Raw genomic sequence first — 11,731 nt, 5'->3', positions numbered from 1 at the left:
GCTGCTGCCGCCATCTACCACCACCATCCTCGCCGCTCCCTCCCTCGCCCAGCCATATCTAGACGCCTAACCGAGAGAGGAGGAGGGGGGTTGACAAGGAGAGAGCAGTCAGCCGGCGGCGGCGGCACCTCCGAGTACAGGTAGGCGACGGCGGCGACTCGGTAGCAGCGAGCGGCCGATTCATCTCGCCTTCATCTCCTCGCTAGCTCTCTGTCCTTCACAGGTTCTAAGATATGGCCTCTACTCCTCGACAGCCACACCGATGGCCCGTCCAAGAAACCAGCCCTGCCGCCCTGCTGCTCCCAACCCCCCTGAGTCTCAACCTCGCCGCCTATTCTGGTCGATGTTGTGATTGATAATAACCAGGAAGATTTCACCGCTCAGTTCATCCATTTGAATCCTTCTACTATAATTATGTTCCCTACCCTTTCTTACTTGCAGGAAATTCAAGTGGGTACACATGTGAGTATCTTTTCCTTCCCTCTGTTGTATGCATGTGGTCATTTGTTATCGCTGATTAAGAATCAAGATCCGTTACTTTCTTGAATATTGAAGACTGTCTTAGTTGGTCTAGATTAAACTTGACAAATACAATTTCCTTTTGGTTCCATCTGACAATTTAGTTGTATTATTGATTTGAGCAGTTTTCAGCAATCTTAAGCCGTCTTCAGATTTTAGCTCACTCAATCGTTCTGAATTATTTAACCTCAGTATGAGGTACATGTGTTCCAAAGATTAATCCTGAGAAATTTGTAGTTGACCGGTTGGGTCTGTTTGATTTCTTTAGTACACTGCAGCGGCAGTCACCATTGTTCATGATCTATCCTAAAGCTAGATTATTTGCACTGCAATATCTTTGTTACTTCAATCAAATAGTTCAGCCGTGTCTTATTGATTTGGACGGTTCTTATTTTAGCCTGCTCGGTCTCTGGATTATTTACTGTCAATTTTGATGCATGTCTTTAATAAAATAAGAAACTTATTTTGGTAGCTAAAATAAACACTAAACGCTACTTGCTCATGGCGGCTATGTGTAGAAACACGATCACGGTGGAGGAGATCTCGACGGTCGATGTGAAGCTGGGGCGCAAGAAGGGCACGAATATCACCTTCCTAGAAGAATCTGATTTTTCTGGTACTGTTATGTGTTTCAAAAAGTTATTGGGATGTAATTTTTATATTGACACTATAATCTATGAAGTTATATTTTCAGACATTTCATTTTTTGCATCAGCCGAGAGGCACAATTTATTTTCAAATAATTTCTGAAGTAAAATTTGTGAATGAACTGCATGATGTTTCATGTGTCTGATTTGTACTTGAAATAAAATATTAGATAGCAAGGTCCAGAGGAAATGTGAGAAAGTTGTCCAAAAACTGAAGAAACTTTTTTATTTTTCTTCCCATTACAAGTTTGCAATTTATACTATGCTTTATTTTTACTATAACATCAAATTTATCATGTTTAAAGATGAATGGTAAATCAAATAAGGAAAGAAATTATGGTGCCCAGAATTTATATCCCTCAGCGCTTCATCAAAATGAGAAAATATTGTTTGATCCTTGTTCAGTCTTATTTACAGCGTAAACTATGTTTACCATTCATTCTAACCAGGAGCATCCAAACAGGGAGGTGCTTCACACCCTGCGTCTAGGCATGTACTACAACGCCAACCACATGGGAAAGATTGCTGACAACTGTTAAGAGAAAGCAAACAACTGAGGAGGAACAATCTTGTTTGTGCCTAATGATGGTTGCCTGAACCTGACACCAGATACCATGACAACCTTGAACCTGGACACCAGGGATATCTCCCACGGCGTGCCTCTTTAGACCAAATCCAGCAATCAACACCTCGTCAATTTGCTCCATGAAGTTCAGGAACCATCATTAAGCACAAACAAGATTGTTCCTCCTCGGTTGCTGGCCCTTTAGTCATAAAAAATGATGTGTTGTGCTGGTTAGCAAGTTTTATCTTCCCCGTGGATGCAGATTTCAGAATATATTCATTTTTTCAGTACGATAGCTTGCAAGTTGCAACGTACCACAAAGCTAGCTATTAGCTGACCTATCTTTTCTGGTTGGAGCGTGTTTGATTTCCAACAAAACAATTCATCCAGCTATCCTTTCTATTGATTTTAGTAGAATTCTCGCCGACAGAATTGATCAGGGCCAGTGTGCTCGGACGGCAAGAATGCCTCGATGACCACCATGCCCAAGGCGATGTACTTCTCTGGCGATGCCTGTGGGTGGGTGTGGACTTGCTCCAGTTCGGCTACGCCGTACTGTGTTGGATGACGTGTGTGCGTGGTGTTGCAGTTGAAGATGGACCATTGTTTCAACTCTAGACGACATGGACGGTTGAGCTTGATCACGTTTGTTGTGAATAGGTGGACAAAATGGCCCCCGGTGATGAAAAAGAGAAGTGATAGCACAATATAGTGCTAAATGTGTGTAAGGATTTGTTTAATCGTTGCAACGCACAAGTATTTTTTGCTCAATCCAGGCCGAGCATTGCATCACACAAAGAGGCCGAACCTCGTCCAGGTCGACGCCAAACCAGAGACCCGAACAGACGGCGTCGATCTAGAACGACGAGGCAACATGGCAAGGCGTCGCCGGGGATTCGCCACGGAAGAAATCGGCGATCTATGCCAGTGGAGAGCAGCGCGCGATACGCCGGCCGGCGGCAACATTTACTAGGGATAGTGAAATAGGGAACGTGCATAGAGATAGTGCGTGCAGTTCGTCTAGCAACGATGGTGTCTTCTTGTTTGTGTAGGCCAAGTCCTTATGTTTGGGCCAAGCCCAAATAGTGCAAAGAAAAATTGAAAATAAAATTTATTTTTTCAAAAAACAAAACATTCTGAAATATATATTTTGAGAGAAATGTTCATACCCCTCAAAAAACAAAACATTCCTATTCCTGAAGAACGTTCTTTTAAGCAAAACATCTATTAAAAATGTTCTTTTTCAGAGAAATGTTCCAATTTCATAAAAAACATTAACTGTTCTTGAGAAAGTGTTCCAATTTTTATGTAAGTGTCAGCTTTTATTAAAAATTAGGAGATTTTCATATTCAACTTTTCATCGACATTTATTAAAATTGGATATAAAAAATGATGCACAATGACACATGAAGTAGATGGTGCTCCTTTTTTCGCCCGGTGCAACGCACGGGCTCTTTTGCTAGTAATAATAAAGTACGGATTGAGTCTCCAGGTTCACCGTCGTGGCGTTTTTATAAAAAAAAATCCTTTTGTTTTCTGGTAATTCAACCCGCAGTGACATGCTGGGTAAAACCTTTCTTCGTCCGTCATCTGGACTGCTGCAGGTTTCAAGCCCGGTTTTCGTATGTCGTCCCGTGATCAATCTCTCCTCCTCTCCCTCTTTATTTATACCGTCCACTGCTGCCTCCACGATCAAACAGTGCCTGCTAATCCGTCGTCGTTGCTCTAAAATCGGGATCGACTGTGTCTAAAATCAGCGGCGTCATGAAGCACGTACATGGCAGCGATAGCAATCGACCCAATCCAGGAGGCCATGGCTAGCACACGCATCTGCAATCTGGCTAGCACTGCAGGAGGCACTGGCCAGGCGCGGCAGCAATTGACTTCCGCGAACCATCTGTGTGCTCCCCGACCCGAGGGATCTCCTCGATGCGTTAGGCAGAGTTCGCAACCGTCGTCACCTCCGCCTCCTCGCTATATAATTTCCTATAATTATACCTCCGCCATAGCCGCCGTTACATACCAACTACTCTGTCCATCGAGATGGCGGCGCACACCCCATGGCCATTGCAACTAGCAGGCAACTACGGCAGCGGCAACACATCTCACCTGCAGACTGCTACATACAGCCGAGGCCGTTGCATCCTAGGACTACCAGGCGACGACAGCAGCGCATCCCACCAGCTACGCCCTGCGGCCGTTCCATCTAGCAGCCAACGGCAACAGCGCATCCCTCCTGCTGCCCAAATCTTCCATCAATGCCAAGATGCAACGCTCTTTGGTGAAGCTGTCCCGTCTGTCCCTTGCCCTTGCTACTACACCAACCAAGATTGCTTGGAAACTAATTGGATGGATTTGTATCTATACGATTGCTAAACGAGTTAGTATCAGATTTGGGGACTTAGATGACGAGTTATGATGCAGATAAGGTTGTCCCCAGAAGAGGTGCATTCAGGTGATGTAAATGCTGAAATTGGTAACACGGGCAAGCAAGAAATTTATTCTTTGACGGAAGAATTAGTTTCCTGTCATGGTGGACTGCCAATGACTTTTGTGAGGAGAGGTACAGCCTGTTTCTAATTTACGCATCTCATTCCCTACACCCTTTCTTCTTTTTTTGTAAGAGATGTGGCAAGCAATTTTTTTTGCGGGAATATGGCAAGCTTTTGTCGTTGGTGTTGGAGCTCCCAAAGTATAGGGGTATTATTACTTTTCGTAAATACGCTCGATTTCTATCTTTGCATGGATATGTAGAAAGAGTCGTTCCAGGAGCGTCCCATATGTTGCATACATAGGAGTCTAGTACTTCTTAAGATGCATTAGAAGATAGCAGTTGTTCAGATTCTTTGATCTCAGAAGGTATTGGTGAAAACCTGAAGAAAAGTGGAAAGGGCAAATAGAGAGCATAGACAGTTATGTTCACTGTCATGGAAAAATATAATCCCTTTTGTTAACTATTTACGTCCTGGTTGAAACGCTAATAGAGGCTAATTTGACAGATATGGGCGTTTATAGGACTTGCTTAGAACTGTTTTGAGCCATTCACTTTTATATGCATATGAAATAATTGCCTAGGGACTCTTGCTTCTGGATTATTACACAAAACAATTGGTTAGTGTGAGGTAGGTGTATTCGTTAATGCTTCCCCGCCTCTGATGGCATAAGGTTGTCAAGGACGCCAAACAAGTATATCTTCATCTTTTGCTAGTTACTCCCTCCAGTTCTTTTTAATCTGCATATAAGTTCTGTCTGAAGTCAAAATATCTCTACTTTGACCAAATTTATAAAAATAATATCAATGTTCACAATGCCATATTAATAAGTTGTTTAATCTAGACATGTGATGATTGATTTTATCTTTAATCCAACTAGATAAAATAATCAATAAAATTGCAACATTTGAAATCCAAGTGTATACTTTTAGTTAAACGAGCAGTTGACTGGACTTTAGAGTGGATATTTGCTTAAGTTCGAATGCACAATGTGTTTTTCTTCCGTTGCAATGCACGGGCATATGTGCTATCTATACTACCTACTAATAAAAGAAATAGGTATTCTTAGTCCATCATGATATTTTGTAGAAAAACCCCCTTAAGTTTTTGTAATAAACCCGTATAGTACATATTAATCGATTTTTAAAAAATTCATAGCTTTTTAACCCTAACTCCAAATTTAACATGTTATATATGAAATTTAATTAGAAAAATATGTAGAATCTGAATATGATATTATTTTTAATTGTTAACCATTTAAAAAATGCTATTTACAATGAAACCTTAATCAATAGTGCATGATCAGTCTTTCCTTCGTATCGGTGCCGCTCCGAATTGAAAATAAACACTTCGGCAAAACTAGGATGGGAAAAAACAGTATCGATAACCATGCATGCACGCCTCGTCAAAACTTCACAAAAAAATAGATTTATCATCCTATGCCAAAAGGGAGACGTCTTAGGATTGACAACATTCAAACGTGTTGTGATGGTGTGAACACTGAGGCCAGCGTCGACGAGAGTGGGAAGAAGGATAAACAGAAACACAGATGGGATGCCATGTGTTGAAATAAAGGACACGGACCTATGAATTCATGGTTATTAGATAAGTGAGTGTTTTTTCACCCGTTGCAACGCACGGGCTCATTTGCATCGTATGCCGACAAAGAGACGACTTAAGATTGACAACATTCAAACGTGTTGTGTTGATGTCAACATTGAGACTAGCATCATGAGAGTGGGAAGAAAGATAAATAGAAACATGGGATGCCATGTGTTGAAATAGAGGACATGGACCTATTGAAGTTTGTATTCATGGTTATTAGATTAGGAAGTGTTTGTTTTTCACCCGTCGCAACGCACGGGCTTATTTGCTAGTATTAGGCTAAAAATTGGTGTTCTTTGTCACAAATCTGAAAACCCATGTTTCCAGCAAATCTAGCCCAGACTATGGTGGTTTTTGCAATCAACTCTCTGAAATGACTATATAAAGTCATTATCCTCAGCTGAGCTGCAACTTCTGTAAACGGGTATAGACCCTAGCCGCCATTGAGTGGTTGGCCTAATAATGCTCACATGGCAATTTCCCAGAATTGCCTTGGCAAAAAAATATATTTGAAAAATGACATTGCAAAAATTAGCATTGAAAAATAGAATGAACAAAACACAAATAAAAAGTATGAACAAAATTTGTGAAGATTCATAGTGAAAATTTGCTATTGTATTTAAATTAAAATTGACATGTTATTTATGATATATTTGTGCAGATTCACACTAAGCAACCAGGTTTGTGTTTCTTGGTAAACTGCCCCATGTACCCCAAGAAGGGGAACCCTATCCCGTTCCACCCGGATTCGGATGATGCACTGTCGGAACTGAGCAACGCGAGCCGCCACTGGAGAGAACTATCCAGAAACATGCCGTCACATGCATCACTCAGCTCTTCCATGCCAACTCAAAACCCAAGCTATCAAGTCCCGCCACTTGCGGCACCACAAATTTGAGCACCCGATCGGCATAGACGGCGCCTCCTAAAAGGTCACGACGCACATGGCGCCACCACCGCTTAATTCGAGACGGATATCGGGTTTTCACCCAGGAGTGACGTTGGGGTAGAGGGGAGGGACCTTGGCGGCGCCTCCAAGAGGAAAGCGGTGACCATGGCCGTCGCCATAGATGGGCGGATGGACCAACCAGGGTTTCCCCATGTCCCTAGGCACCTTCACCAGTACCCACAAGCACCAGAGTCGGCGGTCGAAATGGCAAGCTGTTGAGAACGGTGGGAGAGATTAAGCAAAAGGGAGGAGCTTGTACCTCTAGTCTCTAGATCTAGCGCAGGGGGAGCTCCGTACCCCGACCAACTCATGCTGGTAACTCACCACCATGCGTTTGAGCCTCCGACCAGCAACCTCCGGCGAGCGTTTCCTGCCGAAAGACGTCACCGCCATAGGATCTGCATTCCTCCGTGAGGGGCCGGAGCTACGAGCTCCTCGCCGCCATCGTCACCAGTGCCAGCACTGGATTGCCCGATGATCGACTAGGGTGGCAGCAAGAGGGAAGAGGAAGGGATAGGTGGAACGGGATGGAAACCCTAGTCGCCAACAACTCACCCAATCGAGCGAACCAAGGGCCTCGGTTCCACTAACCAACAAATTTAGAGTGGACGGCATTACACTAAAGTAAATAATTTTGAAACCACGTTCTGTGTGGGGTTTGATATAATAGTTGTTAGCCCGCTGGGCCTTTCATATAGAACAATGTCTCCTATGACATCCACTGTGCGATCAAGCCCGCCCCGAGTTATACGACTATGAATGTCGAGCCAGGATCCATATCATGTTTTTTTTTTCATGGTCTCTATCATGTATTTTGCTAGCGACATATAGTGTGTGTGTACAAAAGAAATGGAGAATTGTAGGTAAGAAAAAAATACTGTAATAACATAGATTGTATGTATTTGTACAATTTTTTTGGAGAAGTGTACGTAAGGAAAAAATATCAGAAATAATAACATAAAAATAATCACGCTCGGTGGGACTCGAACCCACAATCCTTTGATTAGAAGTCAAATGCCTTATCCATTAGGCCACGAGCGCCTGGTTTGGCGTAGGTTAATAGATCTCTTTCTGAGGAGTAGTTGATCACGCATTAAACATACTTAAACATAGCTGTTCTTTCAAATTTGAAGGTATGGTCTTTTCTTATACCCAAATGGTTCTTCAAAACTGTATAACTTTATTTTGCATTTCGGCCTGTGCCCCAAATTACTAAGACGTTGTTAAGAGGAACATGATGAGCATCTAAAAAAAAAACATGACGAGGAAGAGCTAACACACCCGAGATCACTAGTTAGAGGGTACTTGTCACAAAGGTCACCCATACCTTCTTTTTGTGGTGACAAGTGGCTCACTGTTTTTGTGACAATAGTCGCAATCTAAGAGTTTTGTGCTTTTTTCCGTTCATTGTTTTTCCGAAATGGTTTATCCCTTGAACCATGCGTCCAAATCACGAACCTTTTTCACCATTTCGTTTCTTGCATCGAGATGTTCGAAACTTGATCACATGTTGATAGGTTTGGACGATTTTTTTCTAAAAAAGGAAAATAGGGAAATTAAAAAAAAAGGAAACAAAAAATAAAACAAAACCCTAGAAAAACTAGGAACTAAAAAAATAACCGGAAACCAGAAGCACAAGTGGGTTTTTTCACTTGTTTTTGGAAGCATAATTGTACTTCTCAATTTTTTGAAAAAAAAACACAACTATGTTTTTTTAGAAAGCATAATTGTGCTTTTCACTTAAAAAAGGACAATTGTGTTTTTTACTTTTCAGGAAGCACAATTGTGCTTCACCAGAAGAACAATTATGCTTTTTATTTTTCGAGAAGCACAATTATGTTTTCACTTTTCGAAAAGCACATATCTGCTTCATGTGGAAGCACAACTGTGCTTTTCTATGAAGCACAACTATGCTATTCACTTAAGCACAACGAAAAGCATAGTTGTGCTTCACTGTGAAGCACAACTGTGCTTTTTCACATGATGTGCTTCATGCGATCTGGTCCTATAATGAGGCGTGCTACTGTAGCGCGACAATCCTGTAGTAGCTTTGGATCTATAGTCTTTTCTACAAAAACAAAAGTAAATATGGGCTATTATTTTAGAGCATTTTAAAAAAGTGAAGGATTCTTTGAAAAACATTTTAAAAAATCCGAACCTTCGTGAAATTGTGATTTTTTCAAAACACAAACATTTTTTTGAAAAAGCAAGCATTTTTAAAATGTGAGAAATATTTGAAAATGCGAACATTTATCACAAACATTGTTTTGAAGGCGGGAGCATTTTTTGAAAATGATAACATTTTTGGTAAACACAAAAAAATTATATACCATGATTTTTTTAATTGTGAATAATTTTTGAAAACGTGAACATTTTTTGAAATCTAGAACAATTTCTGAAAACGTGGGCATTTTTTTAACTGTGAATCTTTTTTGAAAACTTGAACATTTTTTAAATCCTGATTTTGAGAACTCTTGCGCATTTGAAGAGTAAAGTGGTGGGGGTGGGGGTGACAAAGAAGGGGGAATTGACAGAGTGGGAGAAAAGTGGTTCGAGAGAGGGAATTTGAGTGGGCCGAGGTTGTCGAAGTCCTACGTGGTGGAGGTCCGGACACCCACAAGCCTCTCCCAGGTTCTAGTTGGTATGCAAGAATTCAGACGTGCGGCCTTGTCCTTGGACATATGCAATGCCGGGTTGAATGGCGCGGCGTTGGAGATGCCCTTAGTCCAACCGGGAGTTTGAGCCCCTGATTCATTCCTCTACAGCAAACCTCTAGAGAAAAACAGCGCCACCACATTACCATCATGTACTACATCCCTCCAGCAATAAGTGATTAGTTATCTGACGATAATCACCCGACAAGGAATAACTAATTCCACCCTGGACAAGAAATTTAATATCCGTAGTTCAGAAAACTATGTAACCGTGTGATGTTCAGCTTGTCCTCTTTTCATAGTATACTTAGCAGAAATACTATTAGCATCCTGTCAAGGGAGTTTTCCTTTTGATCCATTCCACACTGGTGCTTGTGGAACAACTTTCACAACAAACCCTCCATCACCTTTCGCCTTCGTTGCTAATCCCGCCACCACCATCGACGCGCATGCAGATCCATGTCCCCTCCCACGCACCCGCGGGATGAAATATTGACAAGCTAATGCGATCGGCCATCAGAGAAGGAAATCAGTTGCCTTTCGTCATCCTTGATACACATGGCACAGACCACGCTGAAATCTTCGAACCCACAGAGCCAAAACGCTGCCTCCCAACCCACACATGCTGTCTCAACTATCATATGTCCCACCCCAACATGTGCGATCTTGTAGATGTGCGATCCGTGTCATGCATGACACCAAAAGCGTCCACGTTAGCCTCCTCTTGTAGCTCTCTCCTCTCCTATTTCACCCTCATGAATGCCATGTTGGGCCATTCCGAGCTGCTTCCAGCTGGAGCCCAAAGTCCTTCCCCTCCAAATCCTCTCTATTTATCACCACGATTTCTCTCCACTCTCCTCCAAGCCTCCTTCCTCCTATGCTCCGTCAGTCCCTCGAGCTCCTGCGGGTCATCAACTCCAGCGACGGCCTGATCGAGCTCGATCGATGACCGCAACGCGCCTCCGCTTCATTACCACATAGGTAAAAATATCTTGCTGGCTTGAGTGCATTTATAATTGGGAACATTCCTTACAAGGATCATGTACACATCTTACTATACATATACATCAATGGTTAAGAACTTGATCTGTATATGCGCGCTACAGTCGTGCGATCTGCCAAGTGTTAGCACAGCCATTTCTCACTTGCCAGTCATGTACTGAATTTGCTAGTCTTTCTTTTAGCCAAGATATTATAGTACTGTAGCTTCTATAGAAGTTGAGAGGGGGCATGACCATTATCCTGGATCTAACTCTCGTATGGTTCATTAGTTCAGGAAAAGAGGTGAAGAAAAACATATCCTTATTCCACTAAGGATAATTTTGACCGTTGTACCCCTTGCCAAAAACAGTGTAGGGTATACAATAGATCTGGTACACAGCATGCCATATTTTATAGAACCTATGGCCAAGGCATAGGGAATGACTTTCATTCTCTTTCTATCTTCTGCCGTGGTCGGGCTTTGAGTCTTACTCGGTTTCACACCTTGTAACACAGGCAAGAACTCTTTCTTTGACTGTTCCATTTTGAACTACTTCAAAATCTTGTCAAGGTATGTACTCATTGAAAAACTTATCACGCGTCTTGATCTATCTCTATAGATCTTGATGCTCAATATGTAAGCAGCTTCACCGAGGTCTTTCTTTGAAAAACTCCTTTCAAACACTCATTTATGCTTTGCAGAATAATTCTACATTATCTCCGATCAACAATATGTCATTCACATATACTTATCAGAAATGCTGTGGTGCTCCCACTCACTTTCTTGTAAATACAGGCTTCACTGCAAGTCTGTATAAAACTATATGCTTTGATCAACTTATCAAAGCGTATATTCCAACTCTGAGATGCTTGCACCAGTCCATAGATGGATCGCTGGAGTTTGCATATTTTGTTAGCACCTTTAGGATTGACAAAACTTTCTTGTTGCATCATATGCAACTCTTCTTTAATAAATCCATTAAGGAATGTAGTTTTGTTTATCCATTTGCTAGATTTCATAAAATGTGGCAATTGCTAACATGATTCGGACAGACTTAAGCATAGATACGAGTGAGAAACTCTCATTGTAGTCAACACCTTGAACTTGTCGAAAACCTTTTTGCGACAATTCTAGCTTTGTAGATAGTAACACTACTATCAGCGTCCGTCTTCCTCTTGAAAATTTCAATGGCTCGCCGATCTTTGGGCAAGTCAATCAAAGTCCATACTTTGTTCTTATACATGGATCTCATCTCAGATTTCATGGCCTCAAGCCATTTCGCGGAATCTGGGCTCATCATCGCTTCCTCATAGTTCGT

General features: G+C 41.9%; 1 non-coding gene across 1 annotated transcript; it reads right to left on the bottom strand.

Annotated features, from left to right (window-relative positions):
- Positions 1 to 7,745: 7,745 nt before the first annotated feature.
- Positions 7,746 to 7,818, bottom strand: TRNAR-UCU. The gene has a single exon. It is a non-coding gene; the product is annotated as a tRNA-Arg (tRNA).
- Between the last annotated feature and the right edge of the window lie 3,913 nt (positions 7,819 to 11,731).

Source organism: Triticum dicoccoides, chromosome 4A, assembly GCF_002162155.2.
Source record: "Triticum dicoccoides isolate Atlit2015 ecotype Zavitan chromosome 4A, WEW_v2.0, whole genome shotgun sequence".
Lineage (NCBI taxonomy): Eukaryota > Viridiplantae > Streptophyta > Magnoliopsida > Poales > Poaceae > Triticum > Triticum dicoccoides.
Note: the sequence above shows the minus strand (reverse complement) of the source record. Positions and strands in the feature narration are given on the sequence as shown.